This window comes from Coturnix japonica, chromosome 1 (assembly GCF_001577835.2).
Source record: "Coturnix japonica isolate 7356 chromosome 1, Coturnix japonica 2.1, whole genome shotgun sequence".
In the NCBI taxonomy this organism is placed as follows: domain Eukaryota; kingdom Metazoa; phylum Chordata; class Aves; order Galliformes; family Phasianidae; genus Coturnix; species Coturnix japonica.
The window spans coordinates 129,917,056-129,940,688 of NC_029516.1; the positions used below are offsets into that span (position 1 = coordinate 129,917,056).

Consider the following 23,633-nt stretch of genomic DNA (forward strand, 5'->3'; position numbering starts at 1 on the left):
AAGGGCTGAGTCATGGAGGTGATGCATTTGCTGTAATGAGATGGACAAAATCACATGGCCTTAGGCTGGCTCTCTGCTCCATGGAGTGCAATCCCCCATACCCATGCCTCTGGTGGAAGGGAGATGGAGGCCGAGAACCAAAATCAAGAAAAACTGAGACTGTTGCTATGTTTAGACATAAAAACTCAAGGGTGAAGAAGAAAAGCCAGAGTTTCGTTTCCAACCCTGCCCCCAGTCCCTGGCTGGGAGCATCACACAGCGGCAGCCCTGGATGCCTCATGAAAGGGGCTGGCAGGCCTGGCGGGACACCCCTTGGCCTGCCTTGGCTGGAGGGACAGCGGCTTGGCACACAGCACCAAGCCACAGGAGGAGGCTTCTTCCCAGCTTTATGATCACTATTCTGGGGGCCCTGTGCTGCTGCCAACTTCTTCTTCTAGTGAAGGGCTGCCTGGGTCTCCCCCCGGGACTCATCCGCCAGGCAGAGAGGCTGTCATTGAGAAACTCAGGATGCAGTGTGCGCTGAGCTCGGACCACCCTCGCTGAGCCTCCTGCATCTGCTGGCCTGCAGACCAAGCATTGGGGCTGGGACTGGGCTCAAGAATAGCGCCATTGACAAGAGGCAGAAGCACAAAGCATGTATTTATCTTGCCCTAGGAGCTTCCGATGGCAGTAACGTGCAAAGCCCTCTGTAAATGAGAAACTGGAAAACTGTGCTGGCAGGAACCTCAGGAGCAATGTGGAAAGGCTCAGTGCTCTGGGCACAAGGATGCTCTTGGTGTCAGGCTCCCGCCAGCTGCTGTGCTCCCGTCCCCTCACCTTCTTCTGTGGTAAGGGCAGCAGCAGGAGGAAATGTGAAATTTCCTGTGAGTGCCCAGTATCACCAGGCAAACCTGGGACAAATTCTATAAAAAGGACTTTGGCGCAGCTGTGGGACTACAATGCAAACAGTAATCTCAAATTTGTATGGAGGAAAGGGGAAGAATTTCTGTGCCTTTGCATTATTTTGCAAGCTCCTCTCCTGGGCAGTGCTGGTGATGGCCCCATGGAGCTCCTCCTAAGGATGTTGGTGTCATCTCCACCATGAATATCTGCTGCATTTAGGATCTGCTATCTGATGCCAAACAGAACACAGCAAAGGTCATTTCAGGCTCATCTACCAGGATAAAAAGTACTACAGGTTTTGCTTCACTCACATTTGGCCCTACCAAGAGAGGTACAAAGTAAGTTTCTCCATAGTGCCCTTTTCCTCCCTCAGCCAGAGCCGTTATCCCTGGGCTGAAGACCAGGCCACTGTCTGTGTTTGATCAGCTACTGGCTGCCCTGCTAACTGTCAGAAAAAGGACTGCCACCGGGTATCACTGCCACCGCATAGTTAAAATGTTTGACAGAACCAGCCCGAACCTTGGGATAAACACTGAAACCGTATGCCGTGACAAAAAAAAAATCTATTCAGAAGCCTTTACAAAACCCAACCAAACCAAAACAACAATAAAGAGCTGTTCGGGAGGTCTTGATATGACCTCATCATTGACCTGCTGATTCATCATTCAGTTAGGCAAAGGATTCATACGACAGTAGTCTTTCCCAATCATGTGAGAAGGGAACCACATAAAATGGAATCACTGGTGTGAAACATGAAATTATCCTCTCACATTTCATCTGTCAATTATTTCACATCAGCAGTCAGGAAAAGCAGATGTAATGAACAGCTCATCATTCAAAACAATCACCCACTAAACCCAATTCCCTAGCTAAATATATTCAGAGAAACCTCAGAAATGGTTAGATTTACACATGGTGTGAGTCTAGACCCCTGCCCTATTTTCTATTCTGAGTTCCACCAGCACACCTGCACATCAGTACGTGTCCTTGAGCCACACACCTTTCCCCCACTGCTGTCAATTCAAGGTAGCTTCATATTTAAGGATCCAAATCTATGTAGCCTTTCCCCTGGAAGCCACGGCACCTTTAAATGGTGTCCATTCAGAAAAGTCTGCACATGCTGAAACCACCCACCACTGCAGGTCCACCACTGGTCTGTGCCAGCCCATACACTGCTACTGCACCGCAAAGCACATCCAAAGTCAACATCACTTGCCATGCTTTGCGTCATGGCCACCTACCTCTCCCAATGTACCGATTCTCAAGAGGAACTGCACAAGGCAATGACATAGCCAGGGGAGGAGGCAGCCACAGCACCATAATTATGTCAAGGTAAATTAAGATCAGCAGTGAAAGAGAGGGCACACTAGACCTGAAGGATACAGCTTCACTTCAAACATGATCAAGGTTCATAGAAACAACCCACCTTTAAGAAGGACGACACTAAATTTTTTTCTGTTCATTTTATTTCAAGCCTTAGCTCATTACATCCTTACATGTTCATATCCTACCCATGTCTGACTTCAGGACTTCTACACTGATCTTATCCTTGATGCTGCTGACTGTACCTCAGAACAAGGAATACCTTAGAAATTGCACAGATGAGGTAATTGTCACTGAAGATTGCTATTTAAAAATGTGTTATTGTGACTAATGGAGGAAGAAAAAAGGGCACATCTTTTTTCAGAAAATACGACACAGTTCTCTATGAAAGGTCTTGAAGAATTAAATGTCGAGTTGTTTTTTTTTTAATATATATAGTCCGTTTCCAGCGTGAATATCAGAAAAGCACACTGCATTGTACATGGGGGACAGCTTCAGAATGGGCAGTCACACAATACTGACGTTTCCCATCTAATTACACAAACATGCCAACAAACCGTGGAGCCGCGGTGGTCTGATTCCTCGCTGATATTTCAGTTGTTCAGCTGCCACAGCCATAGACACAGCGAATCCTGAATTAAACACTAGTTCTCAGTGATTCTGACGACCGCAGTCAAGCATATCTTGATGAAATTAGAGATGCAGAAAATATTTTTTGACAAGAGTGCATGAACATAACAGCCAGAAGTGAAACCGGGTCTGTGAGAACGGCTCGTGCAGAGAGAGAGAGAGAGAGACTGGGGAGATGCTGAAAGTTGGACTCTCTGATTTTGGCAGGAAGAGGCGAATTTTATTAGCAATCTATGCCATAAAAATAACTTTCCAACTATTAACAGTTTTCAGTTGCCAAAAGAAAATCACCATTTCTAATTGCTTCTCAGCTCCTACGTTTTATAACGGGGGAAAAAAAAGAGGAAAGTGAGCAAACTTACATCTCCATTATGTAAAATATTACGTAGTGCAGAACACAGTGGAATTCCAGTTTAACAAAATCTTCACGAGTGTAAACACTTTACAGCATTCTGCCAAAACCAAACACTCGGAAATCCACAACACTTTGACAAACACGTATTAGGAGTACTTAGGGATATTTTGCAAAACTTTGTCAGAGATGATCTGGTGAAAATGATGGGATATTCTTACTGGAGATATTTATTATTGAGCATGTAGGGTATTAAAAGTCTAAATGCACTGTTTTCTTAGAGAAACACACTGTATTTTCTTCCGAATCTAGCAGTGTGCTGACTTTAAACGAACAGTGAAGGAGACAGCAGGATTAGTCCCAATCTGCAAAGCATGGAGACCCACCTGATTTACTGCCAGACATGCTGCTGATACACCATTCACTGGTTTTACTGGATTTCTTCCTATGCCAGAGAGACAATACCGCCTTGCAAAGGAAGGTCTGGGTCGGTGAGTCAACGTGATCACTGAGCAGAGGAAATTTCTACAAAGCAATACTTGGAATGCCCTAGATGTGGAGGTTCAGACAGGCTAAATGACACATTCAAAGCATCTAAATACCACTGAAAATACCCTCAGCTTTTTAGGAAGATGCCCAAAGGCTCAATATGACTCAGTAAAAAGAAGTAGATAGCTCCTTTTCAGGGAAAGACCGGCAGGCTCAGCAAGGAAATATCCATCATGGGGTCTGGAAATTGAAATAAAAGCTCTTCTACACATCCTCTCTAGAGCCATGGGCACTGGAGAGAAGGTAACAGAGACCAGATCCAGAGATGTAATGATGTGAAACTCTGCAGAGGACCCAGCCCCAATGGCTGACCCAGTCTTGAGCCTATGGCAGCTCCTACATGCAGCGTGGCTCCCTGGAGGGTGCACAGAGGAGCATGGAGGGGCTGAAACCCACCCTTTGCCTCTTCCTTCTGTGGGGTGGTGGAGCTGCCCCACACATGTGTGAGAGCCCCCTGAAGGCCTCTAGGAGATGCGGTGACCATGACAGCCTTTGCATGCCGTGCGCCGTCAGGTGCCTGCTGCACCTACCCCTACTGCTAGCCCCCTCGCAGTGCAACAATTTACACTTGAATAAATTAGCAATAATTGGAAATCCACTTCACTGGACCTTACACAGCATGACTAATGGGACTCACTTTTTAGCTCTATTCCTTTTGTGTTGCTACTCAGAAAAGAGGGTGTCTGAGAAAAGAGGAGGACCAGTAAAGTTTATGCTGTGGAAAAAGAAATGACAGTCTCTGAAGAGTGATATAAAGATTTACAGGGTGCTTTGGAAGTGCTACAAGCAAGTGTTTTAAGAGTTCTGTGGGGCACAATGCTTCCACTGATGGCTTTCTTGCCTTTATATCCTTGTCTTTACCTTTCAGACGGAGCATGTTAACTTTGGTGGCACAGGCACAAGGCTCAGGAAAGTACATCACCGCTACAAAGCAAATACAAATTTTCAGAGCACAAATAATTTGGAAAAAAACAGTGAGCTGGAAGGATTTACTGGGAATATTGCAGGGGCTGGGTGGGCAGAGGGTCATCTCACCCTTCGTCTTTGCCTGGATCTCTTTTGAAACACGGTTAACCACTTACACCCCTCTTTTGTGGAAACAAAATATTAGTACTAAGGGATGTTTAGAACTGTAAATAATTGTAGTGAAACTATAAATTAAAAGCTGCCACGTCAGAAATGCATTTTCTAAAAAGTGAGAGTGTAAACACTATTAATTCTGGAGCACCACATAGGCATCAGTTTTCTCTCCTGATCCCATCCAAACTCACAGTATCAAGCTAATTGCCAGGCCATTATTTTCTTCAAAAAATAAGAAGAGGAATATTCAGGGTATAAATCTCTCTGCAAGCTCTTCAATATAGCACAGCTTCAATATTTAAACAATCTGACACTCTGTGTACTTACAAACTGATGCATGAAGCAAGAACTATGGCTTACAGAGTTGAACTTGTGATGTAATAATTGCAGGTACGTTAATATCACATGTAAATACTGCGCTTAAATACTTACCTTTTGGTACCTTCCAACAGGCATTTTCCTTTCTAAGGGGACTACCCTTGATTTACGCACTTATTTCCTGTAACACGAAGCCTAGGCACATATGTAGAGGGAGATTAAAATATGTACCTGTACCTATGCTTTCTTCTAACACAAATACTGAGACAAGTGCTTCATAATTTCTGTGCAGGATTCTTAAGCAGAAATCATGGTGCATGAAACAATCCCCATTTCCAAGGAAAAAAAAAAAAATTATAGCCTTTCATTCTTGTAGCAGCATGTAACTAAGGTTTAGATGAGTGAACAGATGCATGCAAAAATCAGCCACGAGAATGGCAAACATTCATTTTCACAATCTGCTAAATCTGCTAGGTATGCATGAAGCAAAGCCAAAGAGATCTCCAGCAGAACGCAATGTCACAGTCTTGGCACAACAGGGAACTTTCTCAGATGTTCTCTGTGCCAATACTGGCACTTGTACTGTACAGCTGTGTTTGGAGATCACTGAAATGTACCAGAATACCAAGGAGTTAATAATAAGACTTCCATTAAAATATATTCTCTCAATTTCCCACTTTTCCAGGAAATTAGATATGATTTTTCTCATTATTGCAGCTACAGCTTTACATGAACTAACCAGTTCAATAGAGAGTGCATTTACCCCTGCTACAATTTAAGTCCCTTATCAAACCCTTTCAGTGAAAACTCCATGGTGTTGCCTTCACAGCACTTACGTGACCCAAGCTCAGTGACCTCATGCAAAGCTGAAAAAGATCCCAAATTTTGTATGACTTTTTATATTACTACTCTTTTAAAGCAGAGAAGAAATGAGCATGTAATTTGACTGGGTAGATTGGACTGAATTAGAGTATACTCTAATCTTCTCTTAAGCAGTAGTTTGACAGAAATAAGGTTTCTGACTTCTCAAGGGTGAATTATATGTCTTATTCTGTTGAAATGTAGATCTTATCAATTTAACTTCACAGCTGGGGTCTGGTCTCCAGAAGCATGACCAAAGAAAGCGACTGGATTGAGCACCACCCTGTCTCATTTTAGCACTTGGGAAACAAGGGAGGTGGACCAGAAAGGATACACCAAAAAGCAGAAAGGGAGGAAACTGTTCCTTCGCGCAGCAGGATTCGTGCACAGCTCCTTTGTGTTGCTCTCAGTGTGGGAGGCTCAGACCTCCTTGTCCCCTTGCACATTGGGGAGTTCCTCAAACCTGCACAGCAAAAGAGCTCCCAGCTTATTTAATGGTGGTTGGCACGCTCACTTCTCACGCTTCCCTTTCCTGCCAGAAGCATGTAGGTATCCAGCTACGCTGCCCTATTCCCAAGTTAGCTTGGACAGCTATTTCTGCACCTTTAAGCTCTTGCCCCCCAGACATGATTGTGTGGGAGCACTGTTCAGTTTTAGCAGCACCTTCAGGTTGGAGACCATTGCTCCTAAGTGATAGGTTTCCTGCAGAGGTAGCGTTACTTTCTGGTCTCCTGATCAGATTCTTTCTCTTGGGGAAATCTGTCAGCTTCATACATAAGGGGAATTTCGTCACCTATATTTTGGGATCTTGGATCAATTTTAATGGGAAAAAAGCACTGAAGGAACGGGTCACATGGCTCCTGGAACCACATGGAGAGTCAAGGAAGTCTGTGCTCCGAGGCTGCTGCTCAAGCACTTGCATTTATATTTCTTGGCAAAAACTGCATTTATGTACTCAGTTGATTTCCAGAACAGGGTGAAAACCAGATGCCCTTCTTAGCTCCATGCAGCTTACACACTGGGATGCCTACATGAAAGATACTGCAACGATGAGGTTTATTTTAAGGAGGTGGTTGATTGGTAGCCTACAGTGTTGCCCTTTTCATGCCACACTCTGGAAGGAAAAAAAAAAAATAAAAATAACTATTAAAGGACATGTGGAAGTGCCAAATAGCTCTATGAAATATACCTTCACTGTGATCTATGACCTGGAATTGGTCCCCAGAGGCAGGGAGAGAGATGCTGCCAGGACGGCCCTCGGACTGCTTACAAAACTCTGCTGGAGTCCTGCCATGAGGAGGAGGGAAATGAAAGCAGTAGTTTAGAAAAAATACTTTTGTTTAGGCCAGATCTATGACCTGAAAAAGCTGTCTCAAAAAGAGTACACAGCCGCTAACCTTCCTTCAGAAGGCTCCATCAAAAGGAATGCCTGGAATCTGCAGCTCCTTGCAGAGTAATGTTTCAATGCATCCTCATTCCTCTTTGTTAAGCTCCAGTAACACACATAACTTCGTGTGTGTGTGTGTGTGTCTTCTTCAGTGATTTATTTGCCCCTTACTGCGGATTTTCCCTCTTTCCATTTAAGAAATTTCTCAGGTACTTACTCAGCACCAGAAGAATGGGGGATTTATTTGTATAAGTCAGATGCAACACCAGCATCCGCTTTTCTTGCCTTGTCCTGTTGTTGACAATAATGACTTTTAACAGTGCTTTGGGGAACAAGTAGTCTGCAATTACAGAATCCCAGCACATTCTGCAAGTTTTTCAATCTTGTAATGAAGGCATAGCACCTTATCTAGTTTTCCTTCCATGGTGAACAGAATGAAAAAACAAGGATAAACAATCCTGCTACATTGTGGGTAACAGAAATCCCTCACGGGAGTGAAAAACATTTAATCCCCATTCTTTAATAGCCTATTGTAGCCACTTTAAAAAAGGCAACACAAAAATTTGAACAAGTTCTCTATATAACTGCAAAGCAGGCTATTTTCTGCCTGTGCCATCATGCTATCTTGGCATGCCTATTTGTCACTACCATGAGACTGACAAATGCTGGGGAGAAGTTTGCATGGTTCAGTAGGTCTGTAGGAGAGAATATGGTGAGCAACCTCAGTAAGCCTTGAGAGTGAGAGTCAAGGAGACATGTAAAGTGCCAAAAGGGAACCAGCAGAACATTACACTTGTATGAAATGGGAGTAATCTCATTACCAGAGGTGATAACCATTGCACCCCTGATGGAAATGTGTAATTACTGAAAACAGCTAATCAACTGCAAGAGCAGCAGGGTAGCCAGAAGCTCCTATCTGTACTGTCTACTGTGCTTAACCCAGTTGAGATGCTCCTCCTCCTACTACAAAAGGAATAGTAAAACAAATTGCATGTACAAACACTTGTATGTGGGTCAACACAGCAAAGAAGTAATACAACACTTTGAAACTACAATCTCAAAGAAAGCATGTATTACTTTTGTGAAGTTTCCTTCCTCCTTCTATAGGATGGTCAATCATGCCATTCCTACAACTGTTCATTTCACAGGTATGTTTGTAGATAAATGGGTTTTTGGAATAACAGTTTAACACCCAAAACCTATTGAAACAAAAATAGTGCCAGCAAATTTCTTATCACCAGTCTATGACTTTCAGAAACCTGACCTTCAGTTTATCAACTATGCAGGGCTATGGGAGACAAGAAGTGGTAAATCCTAGGCTAATGGCAAGAGAACACAAATTGTTAATACGATCTAGGGCCAGATACTGGGTGGGATGCTTGTGTGTGTGTGTGTGTATCTTGCCATTACTATAGGTAAGAACTCTTGCATTACGGGAAAGGCATTGAAGCCCTGGATTGTACTCAGAGAATAGCAAAGGTGAGGGGCCTGGAGCACAAGTCTTATGAAGAGCAGCTGAGGGAACTGGGATTATTTAGCCTGGAGAAGAGAAGGCTCAGGAGAGACCTTATTGCTTCCTACAGCTACCTACATGCTCAAGCAGCTCTTCTGTTTTCTTCCCTGGTAGCCCACTCCTGCTTCTGTTCCCTGCATAGAACCATTCTGCATTTTAACTGAATCAAGAGTTCAGCCAGCTGGCTTCCTGCCATGCCTGCCTGTTCTCCTGCGCTTAAGTTGATTTTCTTGTACTTTAAGGTGATTGCTATTGAAGTGTGATCAGCTCTTATGAGTTTCCTTGCCCTTCAGAGCCAACATAACATGGTATCTGTCCTGCCTACGATCTCACTGAACAAGCTGAAATCCTCCTTTCCCTCAGTTCCTTGAAGATCTTAAGCTCCAGCATCTCACAGATCCTGTGGACAGAGCTGTCACTGATTAACAGTTCATTATTGCTCAGGAGTTCACCAAATATTTCCTCTAGTTATCTTGTTCGGTACTTGCATCAAAAATTGTTTCCCATGCACTCCAGAAATCTGTATTGCTTGTGTTTTGTTCTGTGATCCTCTCAGTGGATGATGGTTAAAGTCCTCCATGAAAACCAGAAAGAATTTCAGAGACTTCTTTCATTTGTTTAAAGAAATTTTTGCCCACAGTCTCCTTCCTTGACCAGGCAACATCAATACGCTCCACTATTCTGACTTCTCTATGATCCTGATCAATTAGCTTCCAGTGAGTCTGTTACACACCCCACTATGTACAAGATCACTTTTTTCCTCTTTCCTTTCCTACCCATTTTTAAATAAAAAGGCAATGGTTGCTGTTCTTTGTCTCCTGTCAGAATCTGCTATGCAAGTTTTGATCTCATCTACTCATGAGCCTCAGACAGAAGGAATTTATCCAATAGCCTTGGCATTAGAGAGGCAACAAGCTGCCAGAAAAGGAGAGAGGCATTTATGAGCATGCACAAAAGCAGACTTTTACACGCTTAGAGCCACATTAGTATTGTAGCTAGGAGTCGCATTTTCAGATGCAGGTATCCACATTTAACTTGAGGCAATTAAATTTTATTGCTCAGAAGGCACAGAATGCTGCAATGCTTCAAAATACCCAAGACTTGGAAGTTGTATAACAAAACAAGAACAAAGTCCCTTGATTATCAACACTATATATTCCAGCTAGGTAAATAAGAAAAGAAGGCAGAACAGGTTACAATCATGGTATCATGATAACCACAGATAACCAAACAAGGAGAAGATGGTCTGTGTGGTTTGGAGATAGGAAGAGGATATCTCAGCACAATCAATCTGATGAGCTTTGATGGCAAAATGATTATTTAGCTACGTGAACAAAGAGAGAGCAGCAGGTGTCATACACTGTGACTTTAGAAGGCATGGCATTTTCACCTGGAAGCAGAGAAAATACAGAAGGGAAGAATGAACTATTAAATTGGCTGAAAACTGTCTTGACAGCTGAGCTGAAGAATAGTTGTCCATGGCTTATTCCTAGTTGGCAGCTGGTAGAAAGACTCCATGATTTGACAAAGGGGCCAATTTTATTGAGCATCTTCTGCATCAACACCAGTGATGACATTGATTGAACACTCAGTAAACTTTCCAATTACACCAAACCAGAGGGTTGCTACTGCTAGAGCTTCAATCCAGAGGCATCATGAGAAAGTGAAGGACTGGGCCAAATGGAACTTTAAAAAGCTCAGCAAGAAGAGAGAACGTGCAGCAGGAGTAGGATAATCTCATGTACCTGCCTGGCCAAGGGTGACAGGCTGCAGAGACTGGTTACTGGAAAGACCATGAGACTTAAGTGAGTGGCAACCTGAATGAGGGCCAGGAAAGGAACAGTGCACTTATACTGCAAACACAGTAAACTGAATACTGGACTACACTATGAGGAGGATGACCAGAAAACTAAGGAGGTTACTGTTGTCTTATGCTGAACACCAATGAGGTGAAATCTGAAGTAGAATATCCAGTTTAAGCAACCCACTCCACCAGAAGTGTTGAAAAACTGGGCAAGGCTCGATGGAGGGCATCCAAGATGTGAGAAAGCTTTTGACACTGCTGCACATAACAGCATCAAAGGAAATACGATACTGTGGAAACCTGCCTTCAGAAACCAGCAACCAGCATTTCCACAGACCAGCTGCCCCAGTGGGAGAATGGACATGGTTTCAATACTTTCAGTAACAGCTTGAAAAGTGCAAGAGTGATTAGATTTACATCATCTTTAGAGATCTAGAATTTGGAGGAAAACGCAAACACATTCTTGATCTTTGCCAAAAGTGAATAAAAAAGAGAACAATATCATGCATGAGACGGAGAAACAGAGGCAGAAACACAGCTGAAAATGCTAATTTTGGTCAAGTTAATAGGTGTCACTAGTGCAGGATTATTATAAAAAAAAGACAAAGATTATTTTGGAAATATATTAGCAGAAGCATCATACAGTATAAAATAGGAGCCAACTGCACATTTTAGAGTTGTATTTGTAAGAATTCAGTTGAAATTAACAGTTTTGGGAACCAGAAATGAAAAAGACAGCCCCGGTACTCTCAGCCTGACCTGGTAAGGGAAGTGTTCCATTCCTTGGGTCATTTTTGTGCCCCCCTCTGGACACACTCCATGTCTCTCCTGCACTGAGGACTCCACATCTGGATGTAGTATTCCAGGTGAGGCCTAAACAGTGCAGGGCAGAGGGGCAGGATCAGCCCTTTGCCCTGCTGGCCACAACTTTCTGTTCATACAGCCCAGAATATGGTTGGCTTTGTGAGCAGCAGGGGCACATTACTGGCTGTGGGAATACAAGAAGGACTGCACAGAGCAGCAGCTGTGGAGCAAGATAAACAGCATGAGAACCAAGGACACCTCTAGAAGAAGAAAGAGCTCGTGGCTCTGATTGGATAATGTGCCTGCATGAATGGTTTGAAGAGTATTTGTGGAATGTTCTGTTGATGTGTAGGGGCGAATGGGAAAGCTAGGAAAGGAGAACTTGTGAAGGTATGTAAGTGATGTGAGAACTTGTAATAAATGATTTGGATTGTTCGCATCTGAGTCCGTGCATCAGACGCAGCAGCTGGCTCACATCTAGCTTGCCATCAGTGTCACATATCAGAAAATCTGTAACAGACATTAAAGAAGAACCATAGCTATCTCTGGGCCACACCAACAGAAATATCCACTGGAGTGGTTTGAATCATAGAATCGGAGAATGGCCTGGGTTGAAAAGGACCTCTAAGATTATCTAGTTTCAATCCCCTGCCATGGGCAGTGTTGCCAACCACCAGACCAGGCTGCTCAGAGTCACATCCAGCCCAGTCTTGAACATCTCCAGGTATGGGACACCCACAACCTCTCTGGGCAACCTGTTCCAATCTACTATCCCTCTCCTGTTACATGCTCCTTTCAAGTACTGGAAAGCCACAATGAGGTCTCCCCGGAGCCTTCTCTTCTCCAAGCTAAACAAATTCCTTTCTTCTTCAAAGGAGAGGTGCTCCAGCCCTCTGATCATCTTAGTGGCCCTCCTCTGGCCCATGTCCAGCTTCTCGTCCACCAGGACCCCCAAGTCCTTCTCTACAGGGCTGCTCTCAAGGAGATCTTCCCCCAGTCTGTATAAATACCTGGAACTGCCCCAGCCCAAGGTGCACAAGACACCACTTGTGACTGGCCTCTACCCAGACAAGCCATGGATCACAACCCTTTGGTTGCGACCAGCCAACCAGTTCTTAATCCATCAAATTTTTCATTTTTCAGTCCATGCCTCCCCAGTTTTGAGAGAAGGATATGGTGAGGGATCATGTCAAAGGCTTTGACATGGATAAGCTTCATCCTACTTCAGATCAGGGGACTGAAGAAGATGACGACAGCTGCTCCAGCTCAACACTCCTGTTACCCCAGAATGCTCTCCAGCAAACAATCCCAACAGGAGGTCTTGGGCTCCCCTGCTGCATATATTTACTATTAGAAGGAAAAAAGACACAGTTCAATAAATCCTCTGCTTCTCTCAAGGAATTAGGCTCAATACCCACAGATTTACTACAAGTGCTGGTTTTGGGTTTTTTTTACCCCAATCAGTATGGAAGGAGGCTGCTTGCCAAGACCATATGGCATAGAAAGGTGACCCTTGTGGGACTGCTCTCTCTTGGCAGCACAGGGAGAGTTCAGAGCTCCAACAGTGACAGAAAGGGAGACTTCTGAGAGACCTCTTTGACCTACTGAGTGTGCTTACGGCAAAGCATCATCACTCTTCTTACAGGAAACATCACCCCTGGGAGAATGTGAGCCCTGCAGTGCCCTCTTTTTGACAACAATTATGATGGTATGAAGGCGTGGACATAGAAAGAGGTGACATCTGTTGACTGGGGATTGAGATGGCTGTCACAGGCTAAAAGCCAGTTGTTCTTTCTGCGCGTTTCTGTCAAGTCAAATCAAGTGCTGTTCAGAGGTTGCTCAGTATGTGAATTCCCATCAGCTAGAAAATCAAGCATGTGTGTGAAGGCAATGGAAAAATGCAGTGTTTTGAATGCAGTAAATCATGGATCAACCTGTAAAGCCACACGTTGGGTTTGTAAAGCCACAGTTCAACCTTTGTTCACAAAAATCCAGTTTAATGGTGGCTTTACTTGAACCAAGAGATTTGGATGTTAGAAGGTAAAGCCAGAAGAAATTGTTGCAGTTCATCTCTCATTAGTAATTAATGAAATTTTATATTTGACAAGACAGAAGAAGAAATTTGTGAGAGAAAATGGCAGCCAACAGATGCTGTTCTTGTAAAACCTGCACAGGATCAGCAACACTGAATATTTTGCAAAGTCTAGAAAACAGTTTTGTCTATATCAAGTGGATTCCCCAATACTTTACACTACAAAATACTTCTACTATTTCTATACTGCAGTTGTGAGCAAGGACTCAGGTTCTAAACATGAAAGTTTTAAAATAATGAAAAGTAGATGTATACTTTGTCATTTTAAGTAATGAAAAGTTCATTGTGATACTGGGATGGAGATTTTGATTGAAAGTTGATGTGGTATGTACCACTGTTGTCAGACTATTTAGTTAATAAATACCTAAAAAAAGGTAGTGCAAGACAGCAAGTTCAGTTACTCATTCATCTCCTGTACAACCACCACTTACAGCAGTTGTCCCATAGCTGCCCTTCAAGGTAAAGAGAACATCGTTAATGTCCCTGTGGAAAAGCTTTACGATCCTGCTTAATAAAGGGATGGGTGTTTCTTCTGCATTACTGTCAGCTCTTGTCTCTCACAGCATCTATCTGGAATGCAAAGATCTCAGATCTCAGGACTGCATAATGCCTTCATGGCTATGAGCACAGGATAGCCATGCCTTGTGTATAAATCAACACGTGGGCTAACATATGTGCTATCAATTGTGGAGCCTTTTCTTCTTCCGTGTATCTCTTTTGTATTTGATAAAGGACATGGTCACTCCCAGATTTCATTTCTCATGCATATTTCACTCCATTTTTTCCCCCTTACTGCAGTATTTATGCCATTTATCTTGTCCTATATTCACTTTCCTTTTTTTCCCACTTTTGGGAAAAGCATCTAATATCCCTGTAGCATTAGTTTTTCTTTGTTAATGTCAAAAAAATGTTAATCCGTGAAGACGTGCTTCCTAGATAATGTTAATTCAGCTGCCAGTTTTATAATAGGATTATGCTTTCCAGGATTTAAAAATCCCACTTGTTAGCTACAAAACAGACTTCTACTAACAGCTATAAAATCTAATTTAATCCCTATTGGCATTAACTTAAATAGCTGAGGTATAATTTCTGTCTAGCTACACTTAACACCCTGCTATTGCCATAAATATATAAAATTCCCTTTGAAGTTATGAAAGAAACTGTTCAGTAGGATAAACAGGGTCTCATGAGTCCAATCATATGCTATCTCCAAGGCATAACAAATGTTGTTTACATATTGTAAGGATTTTGTGGACAGTTTATTTAAATAGATCCACCCGTGTTTACATGTGTTAATCTGCCCTTTTTCTCAAGAAAATGTATGCTAAATTATTATCTGCATTTATTCTATTTAAAAACGATTGGTTAATGAGTGGAAGACAGGGCCTGTGTGGAACCAAAGTTTAAAATGTAAGCAAATAACCTGACAAATGGGGAAGAGGTGATCAGTTTCTTCAGTGTAACCCCTTACAATGCACAGTTTAATCAGGAAACCTTAGAAGATGAAGCTATCTCAATTTTGGCATAGGAACAGCTATTCTGCGGCAATACTATACGATACCGTAACAATTAAGGAGGAAAGAATGAGCTAGCAATGTTTTACAATGATGCTAAAATGAACAGCCATCATCTTTACAACTGCTTGCTCCCAAATAAGGAACAGTACAAGGATTTATGACCTTCTGGAGACCAGTGATCAGAAATGAAGAAAAATATTTGCAGTTCTTTTCCCCTAGCCTTGAAGAGATAATAACTGGTAAGTTTATTGTTCTGGAGGGGGCAGTCCTAATGCACTGCAGTGAAAGAAAGACAGCAGAAAGTACAATTACAGTGATATAAAGCAGATACTAGGAGGTTATGCAGCCATTTAGAAGCTGAAACAGAAATCTCAGAGCAACCAAGCTCCTTTAAAGATAGAAACTGTAGTCAAATGCAGAAAGAAGTATGATTTTATTAATCCTTTCAGAAATTAACGCAAAGTGATAATCAGACTCCACAGTCAGCTTATCACTTTGTTTATCGATAAACAAGAAGAGAGACCATAATCTCCCTTGTGACACTGGTAGCCAAAAGGAAAGGTGGGCAACCTTAGCAGATTAACCTACAGCAACAACAAAATCTGTACTGTGCTGGATTTGTAGATATGTGTATTTGCCTTTGGAGAAAAAAATATACAGTAGGCTTCAGCCAGCACACTTAGGTGTGCTAATAAATACACAGGAAGCATACGTACATTACGTACATAAAAAGCATTGCTACAATAATAGTCTTCAAGTGCTGCTAGATATTTTGACTTAGCTGAAAGGATGGGGAAAAAAGGATACTTTCTACTTTGCAGAAGAATTCCTTGGTTGAAAGCCCAAAATGTGGGCATGGCGACAGGCAATGCAACAACTCATTAAGAGCTTTCTTGCCCTTAGAGCCTGTTGCACAACCAGCAGTGATGTGCAGGTTTAGATGTGAGTAAACTGTACTTCTGCTTCCCTATTTTTCTGCGCCAAAATAATGATGGCTTTTAAGACAGGGATGAGGAAAATTACCAGAATTGCATATATTCTATTCTGGGATGCTAATGCAAAATGAATTAGTAGCTTTGGATGCTCTCTGGTTTCAGTAAGCCAGAAGTTTGGTCCCATAGTTATTTTGTTCAGCAGTTCATTCCACAGAAGTGTATTCTTTAGCTGTTTAAAGCCCTCTTTAACATAAAGTCTATTCACAGTTCAAAGAAGGAAGTCTTTCACAGAATGTGTAAAAAACAGAGCTTTAGGCAAATGTAATCCATGTGTTGTCCTCTGTTGAACAGAGATAAATTACTCTAACTTGAAGGGATGTCCTGGCATACGCTTAGCTTTTAGTGGAAATAAATGGCTGGTTTTAAGGTGGTTCTTTGCTTACTTTGGGAGCAGACTGTCCTGCACAACAAACATGCATTCCATCACAGCAACCCTTGGCTTGACTGTTGGCTTTGATTTCACAGAACATTCATGAAATCAACAGCTCAAAGAAAGGGGGTAACTTTTGAAACATGCTCAGAAAATGAGCTAATCAAAAGTACTCAGGGTTATCAGGCAAGCTAAGGAGCTGGTAAGATCTTCAGTTTTTTATGTAGCAGTGTATATTAGAAGGAAACTCCAACTCCTATTGGGATTTATCTTGAACTACACATTTAATCAAAAACGTCCTTATTCACTGACAAATGTTATTTGAATAAGATCTGCTGAATCTGCCTATGAAGATGGAGCATAGTAGGGATTGTAGACTCTTAATAATTAAGACACACAGTGGGATGAAATGAGGGTTAGGTATGTAATTTACATAGGTACTGGGGTTTTTTTTTTTCACCAGCAAGAAACAGGATCATTGTCTCTGATCTCCAGAAGAGTAACTGATGAAACCAAAGGTCCAGGGGTTAAATCTCATACTTTCAGCAAATACCTGCCCATGTTCCCAAGCTTAGCCAAGATCAGAGACATCACATCTGTAACTTCCGTGCATACAGCTGTGTTCCACAATCTGACATCAAAAATTCCTTTTTCTTACTTAGTACCTCACCACTTTCTTTGTCTCCTAATAATACCACTAAGTCCCAGGTAAATGGGTAACATTTAAGTAATTTGATAAAAGATACCACAGGTTTTGCCAGTAATCCACAGCCACCCAAGTCAATTTCCACCCAAGTCAAAGGCAAACTCAGTGTCACTGTGGCAGATAAATGTCTCTTCTGTTTCTAAGATCCCTCCACTCCTCCTTATCCTGGGACAGGTCTAGCTGTGATGTAGCTAATGCAATGGGAAAAGTAGAATCAATTTCTGCCTTCTCTTGCCTCACCTATAATCAGAGCAAAAGTCCACTAGGACAGCTACCTTGACTGTAACTGTAGAGATACTTAGAAAAAAATAAAGGACAAGTTCTATACTCTCTGCGCTATCACCTTCTGTTTCATGCTGTTGTTAATGGAGTCTTTGGGATGCCCAACATTTGGTTTGCCTCCCTGTTCTCAAAATGTGGTCTTTGCAACAGGGAAGGATGAGCAGAGTGGACTGCTTGTTAAAAGAATCATGAAGTCTTAGGCTCAAGACCAGATTTTGAGATCATTGCAAGAGAAATTTGGACAGACAAATATACATCTCTGCTCATAACCAACAAAAAGGAGACATGGAACAAATGTTATTGAGTACTGAGAACACCGCTGACAGCCTTCTGGGCAGTACCTTTATATTTTGATCTCTTCTGGTATTGCCACAGCCCTGGCAACATAACCCTGTGCATGTACCTGTACACAGACAAAAATCTACACAAATCTGATCCAATGGGTTTCCGAGTTTCATGTGTATACACAACTTTATGTATTGGCTTGATATGCTACAGCACACTTGAAACCCAGCAATGCCCTTCAGAGTTCTAGATGCTCACTCGCTGTGCAGCCAAATCCTTCTTACATCAACACAGGAAATATTGCAAAACGGTCCAGAAACGCCACAGAAATATGTAGTAATAATGAGTTCTAGCCCTGCAATTAGCCTACAGTACCCAGGTGTGTTACTGTGCCTGAAGATAGATGACTTCTCATGAAGTTTTAAAGTATCACGAATTCCAAGTCTATACTAATACACATCCATACAAATAATAGCAGTGTGTTTTAAAGCATTTTCTCAGGTCTGTTAAAATACCTCTGCCTGAAATTCCGGTTTATAGTGAGCCGAGGCATTTTCACTAAGTTTCTAGATGCCATTCTGTCAGTAGTAATTGTTATATCAGAATACGTACAAGTCAGACTTAATTGGATACATCTGAATCAGTGGAAAAGAAATAGCTGGCGTTTCAAAGGCTCTGCTTGAAGAAACACAAGAATTATTGAGATCATTAAGAAGAAAATTGCTGAATATTGTGACCATACTTAGGAGTCTTCAAATCTTTCTGTAAGGAAGATGATTGGCTTGTAGGATAAAACAATGGGAACAAGAACGTTTATTGTCACAGCTACCAGTAAGGAGTGGCAGTTCTTTAAGTACCATGGTGGGATTAAGAAGAAAGTGAAAATACTTTACAACTTCCATAAAAATGTATATTCATCAGAACTCTTCAAGGATCAAAAAGGCCTTGCAGAGATCCACTGTACAGTTCAGCTTCCCTACAATATACTGGAGAGACTTTTGGACTCTCCAATTCCTACAGAAGAAATTTCCCATGCTACTGAGACTTTTAATAATGGCAAGCCACCAGGGAGAGCAGCATTCCCATTTTAATTTTGTGCATCTTTTGAAGAGAAGTCGCCCTACTATGCGCCTGTGTACATTTAATCATTCTCTACACACTTTATCAGCAAGCCTTCTCCCTGTAGGAGGAATACAATTAGGTACAGTACTAATTTATTATAAATAAAGCAAAGGCCTGGTAAAATAACCCAGTTATCAATGTTTCATGTAACTGTGCCTATGAAGTACTAGCTAACATTCTCACTATGAGTCTAGAGAAATACCTGCAGCACTAATAAATCCCAGCCATCCTGGCTTTAATAAATATATATATATATGAAAAAAAAAATCATCATAGCATAATACAGGAAAACTGTTGGTTTTAATTGAAGTAGCTAGAGATTTATGGAAACCAACTGCAGCTTTTTTCCACTGATATGGTAAAATGGGATCAACAAGGAAATACGTTTCAATACAGAAAGCCTAGGATTTTTTGTATATCATGCTGACCCATTTTATGTATTCATCTCCACCCCAAAACACAGCTGAAATGTTACTTTGTATGCAAGAGCCTCTTCTCATCTGTGATAAGGAATAAAAAGGTCAGAAGATCTCATATTAGGGGAAAAATGCTAGGATAGGATGCTCTCTCTCCGGCATGCTGCTCGTTCTGACCCCAGGATCAGATCACTCAGATCACTATAGCGATGGAGGAGGCATTCTCATGGGGAGAAATCTCCATAAAATCAGCATGTATGCGGATGATCTGCTCTTAACTGTAATGAACCCGGAGTCATCTCTCACGTATGCATCATTCATAATGGAACAGTTTGAGAAGTGGTCAGGCTTTAATCCTATTTTTTAAAAATAGATGATTCAAAAGAATTAACTGTTTTCTTTTTTTTTTCTTCTTCTTCTTCCATCGCACATCACAGCAATGGACTTTAAAGTGGTTGCTATAAGATATTAAGTGGGAGCAAATTTACGCTCTGACCCTAAGAGACCATGCTGCGGATGAGCCAAAATAGGTCCTTCCCTACCCATCTCCCCAGCCAAAGTGAACTTCCCCTCACCACTGAGGAGCACAGGGAGAGCAGAAAGGCTCAGGGCCTGCTGTTAGCACACTGAAGGCAGGGATGAGAGGAAAGGGTGGAATGCAGCTTCCTCTTTCCCAGCTTCTACTGCTCAGGCACTGGAGGAGAAGACAGTTTCCTTCTACAAGTCACAAAGTGTCTCACAGCAAAAGGGGAACTGAAACTCTCATCAGTCTGACATCATTTAACAGAGCAGCCCTGAATATTAATCACTTGTATTGGATGAAGGAGATCTCTTCAGTTCCAGAGGAAAAACAGCAACACTTCTCAATTTTAAATAAAGTGTTTCATGTTGGGGGATCCTACAGAAGTTTCCCAAACATATATTTAATCCAAGAGATTGCTTTTACACCTGTATTATTAAAAAAAACACCCATGAGTGATGTGAATTTTTGTATGTCTTGATTTTTGTTGTTGTTGTTTTCTAACAAAGAGTGATAAATAAACATTTGTATGTGGCTGGCAGGATTTAATTCCCCAGTATGAAAGTGCAATTAGATCTAACACCACTACTGAGTTTAACATTATGGCAAATCTGAACAAAAACTAACATTGAGGGGAAGCTATTTATTAAGTGATAAGACCAGAGGCTGCTGAGTCATGACCAAAGGGTAGAGGAAGAGAAGATTTTGGGAAGCAGAAGATACAGGCACAGGTCCAGAGGAACCTGAAAGGGGACTCATGCTAGAGGATGGGGAAGAGCTAAGCATAGGAAGTTACAAAGAAAATGCTATAATCAAAGGAGGGTGTTTTCCTGCCAGCTGTTCCTTGATCACTGAACTGCTCATGATGCCACTGTCTCAAAACAAGCAAAGCTTTGCATATGGCTTTACTTTCTGTGCAGACAATCACAATGTAATTACCTGCCCCCAACAGGGGTATCAGGTGCGGAGAAATAAAGATGTTCCTCCAAGAAACCTGAACTCTGCAGCTGATTAGTTTTTCTTTATTCCAGCAACTTTTTACCTGGTGAGACAGAATATGCTCTCAGCTGAACACAGAGCTGAATACAGGCAATTATCAGGGTTCTGGGATGTTTCAGAAGTGTATCTGCAGAGACCATGAGATCAAGACTGCTGTTTAAGCAGGACAGGGAGAGGCACTGTCTTGTTAAAGAAAAAAAGAACAGGTTGGATGCTACAGAAATATTGCAGTTCAACATATATATGATCTTTAAAGGTTCCTTCCAACTCAAGTGATTCTATTACTCCACTACTCTATATTCAGACTGCAACATTTCTCATTTGGGAATGGCTTTTCATTTTTTAAAAAAATGGAACCACTGATATTCCAGATCCTTGATCTATCTGCATCTTGCTTAAATTGAATGTGTACCACACAGACTCTTGTAAAACAGACTTGGTGAGGTGTTCAAATTTGTTGCTTGGATATGATTAAAGCAAGGACCTTGTGTAAGCAGATGAAATTGGCCCAAAGCACTGTGAACCTTCAGCCAGGTTCTGACTTTCCAAAACCCCAACATTTAATAGTAGTTTCAAGAAAATTCACCGGTGGAATTTTTATTGATATAAAACATGGCAGTAAACAGCAAAAATCATCAGTACTATTTATTTTAAGAATGATAAATCAAAAGGACAGACTTGGTGTTGCTGTGTTACCCAGTACTTTTTTCTCAGTTTTAGATGACCCATTTGCAATGGGCCACTGAATATGATACTTCAGTGCATATTCTTGACATATCTTTCACACAAAGTCTCCAAACACCTCAGAAACATTAATATATTAAGCAGCAAGAGCAGTAATAATTTCAGCTTCACATTCACAGAACCTAATAATCAAAGTCTTCCTGAGTATCTGTGGCAGATCTAAAAATGAAATTCCATCTTCCAATCACTTTGAATCATGCTTTGCTACTGGTTGTGCAATCACCAGACTAATTCAGGTTGGAAGGGACCTCAGTAGAACATCATCTCCATCCTCCTGGTCAAAGTAGGGTCTCACCAAGGTTCCTTCTGCTCTCTCCTCTCCAGTATGAATAAACTCTCCCTCAGCCTCTCCTCCCTGTGCCTTGACCACCTTGGTAGCCCCTCACAGGCTCCTTCCCAGCAACCAGGCTGTTAATGAAGAACTTAAATGGTTTTGGCCCAAAAGGGGCAATTGCAAAATATACACAGCACATACCACCCATGACCAGCCAAACTGCCACCAACCCTACAGTCTGGCCACACAGTCCATTTCTTCTCAGGCTGACTACCAGGATACTCTGTAAGGCCAATGCCAAAGTCTTGATAAAGTCAAGGTAGACCTCTCTTAATCTCTCATACTAAAATATGGTAGTTTATTCAGGGAAGATTTGTTGGGCATGGTTTGTTCCTGATCAGTCCATTCTGGCTATGAACTAACTTCAGTGAGAACCAGCACCACCACTTTCACAACTGCTAGTGTGAGCTTGATAGGCCTGTGGTTCCTCAGTCTTACCCTTTCTGAGAATGGCTGTAGCATTTGCTTTTCTCCAGGCATCAGGAACCATTCCAGACACCATGACCCTTCAATGACGAATGACAGCAGCTTCAGGATGACACTAGCCAGCTCCCTCAGCAACCTCCAGTGTGCCCTATCTGGTCCCATGGACGAGCTTAAACGTACCCTAACTTCATCCTCTCCTGCTGTGCCTATGTCCTCCTGCCACAAGTTTTGCTTCTAAGAAATGCCCTAGGAGTACTGAGAACAGATCCTGAGAGTAAAGCCTGAGGCTTCATGGAGCAGCAAGTCCACACTCCACCTGGTCTTCCTTCTCCTTTTTGCTACTGATATACCCCTCGTAGCCATTCTTGCTGACCTGCTCAAGCCTTACCGGTTTAGATTCCAGCCAAGCTCTGACCTTCCACCTTCTGTCCCTGTGTGCCCAGACAGCATTTCTGTGTTGCTCCCTGATAACCTGCTCCTTCTTTTACCTCCTATCTGCTTCTTGTTTGCATTTAAGCTCAGTCAGGGTCTTGTCTGTCACCTCCAGTCTGTATTACATAATTTTCTCCTAATTTCTTTGAAATCTTACAGCCAGTGGCACAGCTCCCCTTCACTTCAACAAAGCTAGAATTTTATCACCCTTTAGAAATTACTACTATCAAATTTGTCACCTTGATCATAAAATTTCATTTTGCTGTGTTACAAACTGATGCCTCTGCTACAAACGGCTTGTTTTACATAATTAAGCTGCACCTAAAAATGCTAGTTTAACACACAATTGTGTCTTGTGTCACCTTACAGTATCAGCCTTCCAAATATGAACTAAACAACACTAATTCACTGTGACAGCAGACACAATTTTAGCCTTTTACACAGAATTTTAGCAACTGGAAAATGTTTTCCGTCTGTCTTCATTTATCTACATGAACATTCAGCAGCCCTATTTTCACTTTTCAGAGATAAAATTATTCTTTGAAAACACCACAGTATTTTTCTTTCCAACATACAACAGGACCAGGAACATACAAGAAGACCTGGAAAGAAGACCCAGAAGTTAAAGGGAACACTACCAAATTGAGTCCTTCTGGAGAGCATCATTAACTCCCAAGAAACTGAAAAGAATAGAATTTCATCCACATTTTTGAAATAACACAGGAAAATTTTCAAGCCTATTTTCATAACTGTTTGGAGAACACGTTAATACTCAAACCCTAAATAGTGCTTGCTATTGTTTGAGATACTGTAAAATGAACAAGCAACACTTACAAATGTGAAGATGATGCTTTGGCACATTTATATTCCAGTTCCAAACTATCTTTCAC

At 41.8% G+C, this 23,633-nt stretch overlaps 1 protein-coding gene across 1 annotated transcript in view; it reads right to left on the minus strand.

Annotated features, from left to right (window-relative positions):
• Positions 1-23,633, minus strand: part of CLYBL (citrate lyase beta like) — a 124,047-nt gene that overhangs the window by 47,457 nt on the left and 52,957 nt on the right. The window lies entirely within an intron of this gene.